This window comes from Lepidochelys kempii, chromosome 1 (assembly GCF_965140265.1).
Source record: "Lepidochelys kempii isolate rLepKem1 chromosome 1, rLepKem1.hap2, whole genome shotgun sequence".
NCBI classification, from domain to species: Eukaryota; Metazoa; Chordata; order Testudines; family Cheloniidae; genus Lepidochelys; species Lepidochelys kempii.
In genome coordinates this window covers 52,068,586-52,083,248 of record NC_133256.1, presented here as the reverse complement: position 1 = coordinate 52,083,248, position 14,663 = coordinate 52,068,586, and the positions used below count along the sequence as shown (strand labels likewise).

Sequence of the window (14,663 nt, the reverse complement as noted above, 5' to 3'; positions counted from 1 at the left end):
TCCTTCATAAAATCTTTGAAGGTTCTATAGACAAACCAAACTATTCCCTTTCAGAATACTGTAACAATTTTACTTAATTTACAGTACAAAGTAATAAGTTGGTTTCAAAAAGTGAGCATCCAAATAATATGATTTTCAATGTTCAGATGCCTGAAAATCATGGAGAAAATGAAATTCCTTCTCAAAGGGGAAAGCAACACTGCCAGCATATCTTTGTCTAGAGATAATTTGACATTTCTCTAGTCTTTTGTCCCCTGTGAATAACAGACTGCAGGAACTCAACCATTTCTGGGGTGACACACAGCAAAGGTTTATCAGCACTTTAACACACACACTATATAGCACTTTAAAACAGTAAATAAAGAATAATAACTAATTGAAATAAAGGAGAATTCAGGTAGGCAGAATATAATCAGGCACCATCAGTGTGCTCAAGACTGTATAAAATACAGAAGAAGACATAGTCCTTCCCCCAATATGTGTCTATAACAATTAATAGTAACTTACATTTATATAGCACCTTTAATTCAAAAGAACCCAAAATACTTTATGTACTATATGCCCTACAGATGCAACCTCACCTACCACAAGAATAATTCCCAGGGGAATCCAAGTAGACAACATGTGTTAGGTACAATGACTTTGTCCAGGATGCAAGGATGAATAGCTTCAGTCTTGCAAAATGTTTCATGTGATTTTTGAATAACCACCAGTTATTTCATTTTTGGTTTAACATCTTTTCTGAAAGGTGACCTCTCCAGCAAAAGATTATGCAGATACCATCTACGTATCGTGTTCATTTGTCTCATACATGTTGTACTGTAATGAAAACATGTTGGAATGATGCATGTTGAAAAAATTCAGACACTTCCTAACATGCAGATGCTCTTGAGTGCTTAATATTTATATACCACTTACTCCATTACAGTAGCATCACAGGGATTTTTTTAATTTAAATATATTTGCAATGTATAAACCATTGTAGGCCTTCTCTTTGGAAACCACTCCCTGTATGGTCTGTGACTTCACGCAATGCTGCTTCTCTCAATGGGAGACGTGCAGTAACACATCTGTGACCTTGATAGAAATAATTTTAGAACAGAATTAAATGACTCAACTCAAACATTTACACATAGAAAAGTATTTGCTACTGTTTAATATTATAATTAATAATAAAAGTGTTTGCCACAGATTAATATTCCACCTTTCCCAGTTGGGGGACTCAATGGAGGTTACATTTAGAACAAACAGAAAAAAAATTTGTTGTATTTTTCATTCAGTTTGCAAAGACAATGTGTGGCATTTACTGTTGTAAGAGGTCATGTAGTCAAAGATTGTAACTGGATTTTAAACTGAGCTGGAGAACTGCTGTTATTGCTGTGCTTTCTAAGATAAAGCTGATCAAAATTCAAGCTTCAAGGTGAAAGATGACTGCCATAAGGATCAAAGAAGAATTTTTTTCTCATATGTGCATCATTGTACAATTAGTTACATGTAGCATGAGATTGCTTTTGCCTTTCTTTGGATCATCAATTATTTGGCCTTGTAGGAGAGAAAGTACTGCACTTCTATCTAATCCATGTACTGAGGTTTTTGTACAATGACATAATTTTCTGAAAGTTATGCTCTTCTGCAACCACAAGTGGTTGGGGTATGTACAGGAATCACTTGGTGAAATTATCTTGGCCTGTGTTACGTGGGAGCTTAGCTGAGTTGTTCAGAATAGTCCCTATCTCTATGATTTTAGCTTGGCTTCTGAGCTTTATAGTGAAATCCTGCTACATTGAATTCCTGGTACTTATGACCCCTTTTGTTGAGATTTTCTAAACCACTTTTTGATTTTGGTTTCATCAACTGTTACCAGATTCTCAAATCAAGTGAGTATTCCCAATGTGTGAATACAGCTGTGGGTATGACTTCAATACACACTAACACCTGGATACACAAGGTTGTTAAAACTCCATGGCTTGACACTGGTTGAACCAGTACCTAGTCAGACCCCAGGTTTGGGGTACCACAAAGGTGAATACTGCCTCTTGTGTGTGCCTACTTAGTTCCCTCTCAAAGAGGAAGTATCATACTCCATAAATCAAATTCTACTCAGTCACACCAGGGAAAACCAGAAGTAACTCCTTTGAAGCCTATGGAGTTTAAAAGTGTGAATCAAGCTTCTGACCACGCAGAATTCATGATATCATATATGGTCTAAATATTATAAATGTTCCTGTGTTAGTTAATTCCCGTTTCTGTCCTGAGGCAAATGGGTAGTTTTATATTTAAATAACATGAAACATATTGGAGCAGAATTATTTGTAAGAGAGGAATAGCTTATATGGGAATACAGACCCTATATAAAATTTAAAATGTCACGTTACAAGTAGGTTTCATCTCAGTGAGCTTTAAAATAACTTTCCATGACCGAGATGAAGAAGATAAGCTGTTTGATTTATAGCCCAGTTCCAAAATAGAAAATTGATTGTAAATGCCTTGTCACTAAGAAGGAGCTGGAGGTGATGAGACTGAAAATAAGTTTGAATTTATTTTTAATTTTACTAAAGGATGAATTTTGAGTGATCGGGTTTGGTTGCTAGTTTTGTCGTCGTCCCCCCATCCCCGCTCCATTAGCTATTTTACAAGATTTTTACATTGAACTTTCCATAAACTTGTGGTGGCATAATGTCTTTTTAAAGACCTTTTCATGTATCTGGATTTTTGATATTTTGGGTGTTGTCACAGACTTACCAAACCTGACTCGACCAGGTTGCATGGCTTCAAGATAGTGCTGCGCCTGATTTGCCCAAAGACCTTGGAGGGTGGTGTTGAAATGCAGATGGATTAAGCCAAGTCTGCAAACCATAAGAATCAAGGATAAGGTTCAAAAGCCTCACTTTCCAGGTCAACAAGCCACCTGAGGGAAGACTGACATTCCAGAACCCCCAGAACTGATCACTTCAGGAAGGGGAAGTCATGACACCAACAAACAGGCCACTCCACTTTCCACCATATTCACAGAGCTGGTTATCTCATCATAGAAGGCAATCAGGAGGCCAATAGAAGGCCAGTCAAATATTGAGTCTAGTTTTTTTTTTACTAGATCTCAGTTTGATTTTGGTCTGATAGTTATAATGCTTTGTTAGTTTAGTTTAATATTATTAATAGAACCTTTGCTTCAGTGATATATTGTCTTGATTTTATTTTTGTTTTAATAAAATGTAGAAGAGATTCTGAGTCACATTTCTTTCAGTATTCAACCTGGGTCCAGTATCTCTCAGGACCTGGGAGAATATTAGCCAATCAACTTAAAAGCCTGCCCAGCTCCCCCTCATTAATCCTTGATTCTCAAATTTTACTCCGTTTTGTTTTTCTTTAACAAAATAAGTCTCCTTTTGGGACCCCCTCAAAATCCACATAAGATTCCGAGTGCAGCAGACTGCATTAGGATGTTTATACTAGTGAGTATATTTATACACAGACATGTTCACTGCTGGCTCCGTATCAGCTCTACATCAGTAGAGGGTGCTTATGGACAGTTTAAGTTTATTCTTGGGGGGGTCCTTAATTTATGTGTCTGACATGGGCCACATCTGAAAGTTTTTATTAGCCAGAAGAGCTTGTAATGGTTAGGCAGTATGCCAACCACACCCCTTTTTTGACCAAATCACACCTTCCCTTAGAGCTTCACTATCTGAAGCACAGAAAACACATGAATCTGCACATAAACATCCTAGAGTGTCGAAGAATCACTGCAGCACACCTCTCTCAGGTCTCTCTTCAGAGAGAAGCCTATATTGAATGAATACTTCAGGATTTCACCATTAGAGCACAATGTCTGTGCTATTGTTGGAAATGTTACATAAAGAAACTCTGGTTAGTGCAGCGAGCCTTGAAAGCTTTGCTTTGTAAAAGATGAAGTTGGAGAGAGCCCCTCTGATTTAATCTGGAGGATAACACTGGCCAAGGAGATAGTGAAGTCAACTAAATTGGATGGAGTATTCTCTCCTTTAAAGTATTCTCTGGGTAATCTCCTGCTCTCTCTTTCCTCCCCTTCCCCGCCCCCCCCAAATTGACTGCCTCCAATCAATGGTAGGTACCAGGCTGACAGCCTTGCAGACTGGAGTCGTCTGTGAATTCACAGAAAAAGTCCAGTTCAGACAGCGGCAAGGAAGTTTCTCTTATGTTGCTCCGCCAATATGCCTTAACCCTGATCCAGAAAGATTCACCAGTAAGGATGAGCAAGCGGTGAAGGCTCCATGTTCATTCCTACTCTTTCCTGAGAAGGCCAGCATGAGTGCAGTTAGAGCTAGTTGCAGTAGTCAATTTTTTAATGAAGGCAGCTGTCCAGTAAGAATAGAACTGAGGAGACCAGCTCATGAAAGCTTATGCTCAAATAAATTTGTTAGTCTCTAAGGTGCCACAAGTCCTCCTTTTCTTTTTGCGAATACAGACTAACATGGCTGCTACTCTGAAACCTGTATATACCACTAAGCAGCTATCAGCAAATAAGAACTCTGAGCTGAACCTTGCTCACTCTACTCACAAGTAGCCACACTGATCTAATTGGGGATAGCTGTGTGAGTGAGGCAAGCAGGATTTGATCCTGTGTTGCTGCCAACTTGGGCTTTATTTGAAGAAGTGTTAAACAGGCCAGTTCTTGAGCTTCTGTAAACTCATGTAGCTTTGTTGACTTCAGAGCTATGCTGATCTACACCAGCTGAGGTAATTCCACTCTAATGTCTCCATATCACTTAAGTCATCAACTGAGTCATACTTCACATATTTTAATGGGAAAACAAATCCTGTATATAGTACTTAATGATATAATTCTCATAAGCCCCTTAAACTTGGTCATTAAACATTTTTCACTCTGGGGAGAGGATCCCTAAGGGCTTCTCTCCACATGCAGCAATCAATGCAGGTCTAGTGAAGACCCGCTAAATCGACCACTGATTGCTGTCCCATCAACTCCGATATTCCATTGGAACGAGAAGCATAAGGTAAGTCGACAGGAGAGTTTCTCCCATCGAACCAGCACGCTGTAGACATCGCAATAAGTCGACCTAAGGTACATTGACTCCCGCTAAATTATTCATGTAGCTGGAGTTTCATAACTTAGGTCAACTTAGCCCTGTAGTATAGACCTTGTCAAGGTTCCTCCCCCACTCTGAACTCTAGGGTACAGATGTGGGGACCTGCATGAAAAAACCTCCTAAGCTTATCTTTACCAGCTTAGGTCAAAACTTCCCCAAGGTACAAAATATTCCCCCCGTTGTCCTTGGACTGGCCGCTACCACCACCAAACTAATACTGGTTACTGGGGAAGAGCTGTTTGGACGCGTCTTTCCCCCCAAAATACTTCCCAAAACCCTGCACCCCACTTCCTGGACAAGGTTTGGTAAAAAGCCTCACCAATTTGCCTAGGTGACTACAGACCCAGACCCTTGGATCTTAAGAACAATGAACAATCCTCCCAACACTTGCACCCCCCCTTTCCTGGGAAATGTTGGATAAAAAGCCTCACCAATTTGCATAGGTGACCACAGACCCAAACCCTTGGATCTGAGAACAATGAAAAAGCATTCAGTTTTTACAAGACTTTTAATAAAAAATAGAAGTAAATAGAAATAAAGAAATCCCCCCTGTAAAATCAGGATGGTAGATATCTTACAGGGTAATTAGATTCAAAAACATAGAGAACCCCTCTAGGCAAAACCTTAAGTTACAAAAAAGATACACAGACAGAAATAGTTATTCTATTCAGCACAATTCTTTTCTCAGCCATTTAAAGAAATCATAATCTAACACATACCTAGCTAGATTACTTACTAAAAGTTCTAAGACTCCATTCCTGGTCTATCCCCGGCCAAGACGACTACAGACAGACCCTTTGTTTCTCTCCCTCCTCCCAGCTTTTGAAATTATCTTGTCTCCTCATTGGTCATTTTGGTCAGGTGCCAGCGAGGTTACCTTTAGCTTCTTAACCCTTTACAGGTGAGAGGAGCTTTCCCCTGGCCAGGAGGGATTTCAAAGGGGTTTACCCTTCCCTTTATATTTATGACAGACCTGCCCGTAGTCTGTATTCTTTTTGACCAACATCTTGAATGACACTGGCTCTGGAGGTGAAGTGTTTCATGCCTTCTGTGATAGCCTGCAACACATTTCCAAACAACTACCTAAAACCAATGGGTTGTAGCAAAACATTTATTAAGAAAATAATTTATTCAAACCAAAGTAATGCAAGTATATCCAGTCTTAAATTTGACAAGAGCTAATCTAGAAAGGTACAATCTATGTAATCATGTTCAATGTTTATGTCTTAGTTTCATTGTTTCTGTTCTCCAGACTGCTAGTTTGTTTGTCTTTTATTCAATGTCAGCGGGAGGCAAACCCACAGCCAAACCAGGGCTGCTTGCTCAGCTGCCCCTCCAACAGACCCCTTTATGGAGCCATGAGCACAGGTATGTACCTGGTGCAGTTCACCACTTCCCCTGACACTTGCCCCTTCTGTGGCATGAGGGAGACCCTGGCACACATTGAGTGCACCAGGCATTGGCATTGGCATTGAGTGCACCAGGTTCCAGCCACTTTTCCAGCTCCTCCAGTACTCTATCCTCAGGTTCTGGCTGCACTTCTCCCTGCACCTCCTGATATTTGCACACTGCATCCATGGCCCCATAAAGTCGTGAGACCTCCTCACCAATCTCCTCCTGGCGCTGGCTAAGGTGGCCATCCACACATCAGAAGGAGGAAGCTGTGACTTTGGGGCCTTTTCCACTCCTCCCTTAGGTCATGTATCCAGGCGGAGTTCCTCTGGACTGTAGCCACTGGATTCCTCGATGCCTTTGAGGAGCAGTGGGTGGTGTCCAGGGTTCTCTGCTCCATGTCCTCCTCTGGCTCTCTGCTTTTGACTCTGTGACCCTGACTCCCATCCCTGTTCTTTCATTTGTTGTCCCCTAAATTCACTTGAGACCTGAGTCAGGTAACTCCTCCCCTTAGGCTGAGAGGCACGGCCTTTAGATGTGGGCAGATTTACACATCCCCATCCCCAGAGCCTCAATAGGTGTCCCTGCAACAGACTTCTTCATGGAGCTGTGAGTATGGGCGTGTACATGGAGTGGTTCATCAACTCTCCTGACACCTGCTCTTTCTGCAGCAAGAGGGAGACCCTAGCACACTTTTATATTGAGTGCACCAGTTTGCAGTTCCTCTCCTGGCTCCTCCAGAACCTCCTCCTCCGGTTCTGGTTGAACTTTCCCCCGCACCTCCTGATTTACACACTCTAGCTGTATCCTCACAAAGTCAAGAGACCTCTTCATCAACTTCCTCCTGGTGCTGGCCAAGGTGACCATCCACCACGTCAGCAGGAGGAAGCTGGATGGCAAGGTGCTTTGGGTCTGTGGGGCCTATTTCCAATCCCTCCTGAAGTCATGTCTCCATGCAGAGTTCCTCTAGGCTATGTCCACTGGCTCCCTGGACACCTTTGAGGAACAGTGGGCACTGTCAGGTGTTCTTTGCTGAGTGTTCCCCTCTGGATCTCTGCTTTTATACTTGTGACCCTCGCTCCCATCCCTGTTTTTGCATTTGTTGTTGGAACTCATTTGATGCCTGGGTCCAGTGACTCTTCCCCTTAGGCTGAGTGGTGCAGCCTTTAGATGTGGGCAGATTTACACCCTCCCATTCCCAGTGCTTCAATAAGCACCCCCCCCAAAACACCTTCAGTGAGTCATCCCTCGGGCAGGCGGCAACATTTCAGCGGGACTAACATACCTTACCCACAGAGCCTGCAGTGACTCAGCCTTCAGGCATGTGGCAGCAGCCTACCTCTGAGCAGAGCCTGGGCACATGACCCCCAGGCTCAGGTAGTTTCCCAACCTCAGCAGAGCTGCAGATCAGTCTGTGCAACACCACTACTCAACCAGGAGCCCTCCGGCTGCACAACAGACTCTCTCCATTTCCAGCCTGCTCTTAATGCAGTTCTTGTTCCTGCCCCAGTCTTGTCCTTCCCTACTCAGACCTTGCTGCAGCCTGGCCACTGTCCTGCTCTAGCCTTGTTTCTGCCTCCTGACCCCTCGGACTCTGACCACCCAGCTTCGACCTTGGGCCTCTATCTAGACTCCAGCTACGCTACTGATTTGCCTTGTCCACAAACTCTGACCACCCAGCTTTGACCTCTCACCTGCACCTGAATTCTGGCTATGGTACTGATTATGGTTTGTTTATGGACTCTTCTCTTGATTCTGACCCCAGATCTCAGTTCCAGCACTACCCTTGGCCCAATCCCAATCCTGGCTTCAACCTCCATTCCAACCACTAGGACTGAGTATTGGGAGACAACAGCTGGCAGTCAGTTAGGGCAGTCAATGAGAATTCTAGCCCTCAAGTCCAGTATCTCTTGAATCCATATAGGGGTACACTAGTTGACTTTGTGACCTGGTGTGATCTTATTCAGAGAGGTGATCTCAGAGGGAGACATGACAATCTGTCTCCATCATCCATTATTCCTTGCATACTCCTTAGAATCAATGGGTTTTGCTGTCAGTTGGGGTTCCTGGCTTCTTTAGAGCAAGTAAGAGCTACCAACTTAAAGGGCAACCTCAAAAGGAGCACCCCCAAAATTCAATTTCTCTTGCCACATAAATGGCTGTTTGTTTCTCAGATGAAATTAGTTCCATTCCCCCAGTCCTTGGCCCTAAGAGTGGTCTTATATCAAATAGGACTTCTTGTCAGATTAAAGTGAGTCTATCACAGATATAGACTTTAAAAGATCTCACTCTTCCATCAATCCCTGCCATGAATAATACCACATAAAATATGTTAAATTGATCATAGAGAAATGTGTTCTGCACTTGTCCTAAATGTGCAGGTTTCTTGAGCATAGTGTTCCACATTCACTACCTATGAGGTCCTCACCTAACTCACACAACTAGTCCTAAAAGCAAACCTACAAACAAAATCCAAAGTGCTCCTTAGACATTGTGGTAGCATATGCTACTCTCCCACTGCTTATCCCACAAAAGGGTAAAATGTACATGCAAACCTACATGAGTTAAAGCTGCTGGAGTTAAAGTAACTTTCTCCCCTCAGGAATAACAATGGCTCAATGGTGAACTCAGAAGTCACTCCCGTGGATTTTACAGAGCTCCCTACCATCCTCCCAGGGGCCTGACCTCTTGTACAGCACCTGAAGGAGACATGCTGTCATTCGCCATCTTCCCAGACCTATGCCCCAAAAAATAAAAGGCACAAAGGGGGGTTGGGAAGTTAGTGTGGGTTCCACCAAAAGTAACTCCAATTTACCAAATAATTCTTTCTGATTCTAAGGGGAGCATGACCTGGAAGCCAGCCACCTTCTACCCTCCCCAAAAGAGTGGAGATCCAATTTCATGCAGTTATGTGGAGGGACTCTTGTGTAGTCTAAGGCCAGGGAGAAGTATGCGGTGGAAAAAATAGTATGTGATTGTTTGTTTAATTAAAGACTGTATCATAATCCGCAAGTGCAAAGGGGGGCGGGGCTGAATTAAAGCTGCACATGCAGCCGAGACTGAATAGAAGTACTAAGGACTTCGAGACTGCTTCATTGGTGAGGGAGTCATAAATATGAAGCAGTGCCTCCTAAGCCTAGACAATTCATTTTGTATGGGGTCCAGTGTATGAGCCAGAGGTCTACACTACATTAGCTTTAATTTAGCACTTTGCACTAGTTTTCCAACTTTCATCCACTTAGGTTCAGAATAAGCTGTATCTAAATCTTCCCATTTTAACAGTAATTTTAATGGTTTATTTTATTAATCAGACAGCAATATAATTTGGAAGTTTGTCTTTTAACATATCTTAATTTGCATAGTGCACACTTTATGTAGTATGTATTGTAAGCCAGTCAAATTTAATCACATAATTGTACATGATTTATATATATAAAATGAAACTATTTACAAACTGTTTGTTCAACCATCTCTAGTGCTATTTCAGTCATAAAAATCACTATTTGCAAATATTTGTAGAAAGATAGAAACATTTGTAAGCTAAGTGATTTGGACTGAATCACTTGACCAGCTGTGCTCATGATCATTTTTCTGGATATGGAAACCAGGGCTAAATGCGTTTTGCAAGTAATTCTGTATTTGAAGATGTGTGCAAAATGCAGATTTTTCAAAACATAATATTCCCAGTGATCTAAAAGTAATCATCCCTAGATAATTCTGAAATGTGTAAAGTCTCCATTACTGAGTGAGGCTTGTGTTTCTGAATATTTCAGTTAAGTCTTTTGTTTTATATTAAAACAAAGATTGCTTTGTGCAGTCTTGCAAAATAAATGTAGGTACGTTTGGAGGAGTCATTTGTGAAAGATACAATAAACTGAAGGAGATCATGTAAATTTGAGCCTACAGATTGAAAGTCAGAGCTGATCAATGTTGTTCTATTAATTTTTAAAGTAACATTATTTTTCACTGTTTATCTCATTGTTGGTAGGTTAGCAGGAGTCCTGAACTCATTGCATGTTGAATTCTAGCTCATTGATTTTCCTCAGTACAACAGAGGGGTAGGCGGCACTGACATCCAGTGAGCCAGTTCAACGTTAAGACTCTTTTGCTCATTTATAGCTCCAGTCGATGATCTTGCTCATTTAGGTTTGATCCTGCCAGGTAATAAGCATTTTCTGGAAGGTGCAAGGTGCCCTCTGCTCATCTCACTCACTTCATAGGGAGCAGTGGGTACTGACCATTTTGTCCAAAAAGCAGAGCACCTGCTGGGATCAGGCCCTTTATTTGCAAGATCTCCTTTCTCAGTCTCTGGTTTGCTTCATCAAGTTATATCTTAGATTCATAGGGCCAAATGCTGCCCTCTATTACACCAGGTGCAATCCCATGGACTTTAATGCTTGTGTGCAACTCAGGACAGAAATTTGTCACAAAAGATGCATATTACCTTCTGGGTCTGATGAGCATCTTATGGTTCCTAAGGTTCCAATTTTTAGAGCACCTAATTTGTCTCTTCAGTATCCTTCCTCTGAAACACTCTGTGGTTCTGTAGCAGATCTGTAGAGTCTGTGGCAGATTAAATCAGTTGTAAATTCACATTTGCTTAGCTCTGCCTTCTCTGTACTTTCAGCAGTGGGTTTTTGACTTGTCTCTTGATTTTTAAATTAAGGGATGGTGTTTCTTCTCTGTTGCAATGATTCTGCAAAGGTTGCACAGTCCTTATGACTAGCACACAGATCTTCAAGAACCATCACTTTACAAATCAGTGTTCTCGTTTCCTCTCAGTCCCCATCCCAGTGGATTGGTGGACTGGATCTCTGGTTTCTTTCATGATGGGAACAAATCCAGCCCACAGCAGAAGAATTCAGAGGAAAACCTCTGGAGTTCCTGTCCTCGTTTGCTATTTCTGCATGAGGGCACATCTAGCTCTGAGTAAAGATACCAACATGTGCCACTGTCAATCTATATTTCAAGATACTTGACGATGCACTTCCACTTATCTGTAGAGAGGGCCAAGCACGAAACTGGTAGTTTGATACATCTGTAAACACCTTGTGCATTATTATGACTCATGAATATATTGTAAATCATTCAGGGGGGCATTACACCAGTAATCAAGCTCTATGAATTAATTATGTTTTTTAAACATTTTAGTTCAGATGAGCTCCTCATATCATGAGGCTGATCTCTTTATTTGCTGAAAATAGAAAGAGAAAAACAACAAAAACAATCAACAATTACCAAAAGAAGGAAAAGTGTTATTTAGGAAAATGTGTTTGTTAAACGCATGTCAGCAGCAAGAGAGGGAAAGGTTACAATTTGTTTTTGTTCTTCCTTGTTATTTCCTGGTCCAAGAATGAAGATGTTAGTAACACATATTCTCCAGAGATTTCTGAAAGCCTGAGGCCACCTTAATGCCTATCTAAGAGTTAAGAAAGACTAATACCATAAAAAAATTAAAAGTTCATCATAATGTTGTCTGAACTTTTCTTCCTATAAACCACTCTGATCATATTATGCCATAAGCATCTCCATCTTCTCTTATCTCATGGGGTCAAATTAATCTCTGACTTTCTTTCAAATAAATGGAGTTGCAATAGAGATGAATATACCCCATTTATTTTGTACCATGCCCAGGAGAGAAAGGGAGAGAAATAACAGTTTCTTTTAAATCAAACACAAATAATTCAAATTAACAGGTGGGCAACTCAACCCTGATAAAAGAAAATTCTTTTTCACACAGCTAGTAATTAAACTGTGGAACTCAGTGCCCAAGGAAATCTTTGAAGCCAATAACTTAAGATTCACAAAGGACTGGAGATTTATAAGGATATCAGGAACATCCAGAGTTCTTGGCACTCAACTTCAGGGCATTTCTCTGTCTGTTTGTATGTAGCACAATAATTTTTGAATACTAAACCCAGTCAATCCCAGAATTTCCAGGAATATTTTCGTCATCTGTGTGCAGAACCCCACTGGTTTCAGTGAAAATCAGAGCACCAGAAAAGCCTGATTCTGAGGAAGTCAGGACACAGATTGCTTGATGCTGCAGGGGGAGGAATCTCTCCCCCCCTTCCTCCCCGCATAGCTGCCTACACATATTAGATGCAGCAGGTGATCTACTATGTGGGGAGGTAGTCTGTGGGCTGCAGTCTAAGAGAAGTAAGGGAGCCTTAGAGGGAGGGTTTTTAGGGGGAGATGCAAGCACCTAGTGGGGGGGGAGCAGAATGGCAAGAGAAAAAGTGAGGACTTGGGGAGGCAAGAGAGTGTGTGGCTATGTGGGGGAGGGGAAGGCAGCAGGTACCAGAAGAATGGGGCAGTGGTGGTAGGGGAAGCAGGGATCCATGGGGGAAGGGGGACAGAGGCAATGGAGCAGGGTAAGGAAGCAGGGAACCAGAGGGGAGTGGGGGAAATGGTAGTGATGGGGGAAGCAGGGACCTGGTGGGGCAAACTGGAGTTGGGGATGGGAGGGAAAGCAGGGTCCTGGAGTGGGGGAGTGGTGGAAGGTGCAAGAAGCTGGATCTGGGGTGAGGAAGCAGAGACCTTCGCAGGGGGAAGTGTGGAGGTGGGAGAGCAGTGCGGAGGTAGAGGGGGGAAGTGGGGAGGAGGGTGGGTGGGGGTTGAAAGCAGGGACCTGGGAGGAGTGTAGATGGGGAGGGGGACAGCGTGAGAAATGGAAGGTGGAGGGGAGCAGGGACATAACAAAGCCTAGGTTTATCAGCTCAACTGCCCCAAGTATTGACTCTGGAAGGAGAAGAGCCATGTGGGGGGAGGGAGGAATAAATTTCAGCTTGGGGGTTGGACGGTGGTGGTAAAGGAGGGTTCTGGTGCCGGAGGGGCATGGAACTCAGGTGGTAAGGGGATGGTGAGCAAGTTGATGAGTCACTTAAAGGGAAACATTTAGAAAAGAAGGTACACAGAACAAGGTACACAGAGCAATTCCTTATTGCAATTGAAAAGAAGGTACACAGAACAAGGACATATGCAGCTTGGTTACTGACTTTCCTAATACCACTTACATAGGATTACGTAAAATTAGTTGTAGTTTGTTAACTAGGGTTTGATACTAGGGTTGCCGATTTTGGTTGGGCATATTCCTGGAGGTTTCATCACATAACATACTCTTTAATTAAAGATTAATCTTTAATTCCTGGAGACTCCAGGACAATCCTGGAGGGTTAGCAACCCTTTTGATACACACGTGTTTTACTGGGTTTTCCCCCTCCTTCAGAGGATTTTCTCCATGTCTCTGTCAAATACCCAAGATTCCCCACATTATCCTCTTGTTTTGTATGACTCACCATTCTCAAGGCCCTTAGAAATAATTCCTCCTTCTTCCTGAGCAAGACTAGGGCCAACAATGCCACTCCTAAATTGGATGGAGGGGTTGTAAAATAAGGGGCTCACTACCGCTCAGAGGCTAAGTGTTATGTGAGCTACACAAATTCTCACAGAGAGAGACAGAGAGAGAAAGAACTTAGATCACCTGACACCCAGTCTCTCTAACCACTGGGCAATGCTGCCTCTCTACTTGAACTGCAAGGGGGTATTTTATTGATCATGTAACCTAACAGTTTAGATCCCATCATGTTACTACTTTCTTTTAGACCACAGAGGTAACCAGCTAATTGTTGCCCTGACAGAAGGAACAGATATTGCCATTGTCTCCCATGGGCAAAGAATACAATAACAGAGGCAATACATGCTTGGTGATGTTTAAGATATTAGAATTGCGATTGGATATTTGTTTTAGTTTAGAACGTGCTAAGGATTAAACCAAACTCTTGGCCATTATCTATTAATTCTGGGGATTTTTACATATTAAGCGTATCATGGGCAATGTATAAATGTTATTTTACCTTTTTAATTTCTAACTCTAGCTTACAAATCAGATTCAGGATACTTGCTAGAATATATTAGTTTAATAGTAAAAAGGCTGAATCAGATACAAATACTCCAGACTTTAGAAGGTTCACATCTGGATTTGAACTGTGCAAATTAGGTCCATCTTAGGCTTGATAGAATGTGCCAGGAAGAAGCAAAATCTAGTTGATATGGCACCAGACTCAACGAGGGGAGACCTGAGTGCTTGGCTTGATCACTGTGACCTTGGCCAAGGCACTTCATCTCTTTTATTCTCTGTTTCCTCTTTTGGCCTTTGTCTGTGTTGTCTATTTATACCACAGG

General features: G+C 42.1%; 1 protein-coding gene across 1 annotated transcript in view; it reads left to right on the top strand.

The window, feature by feature from the left end:
- TRPC4 (transient receptor potential cation channel subfamily C member 4) overlaps positions 1-14,663 on the top strand; it is a 210,054-nt gene that overhangs the window by 54,906 nt on the left and 140,485 nt on the right. The window lies entirely within an intron of this gene.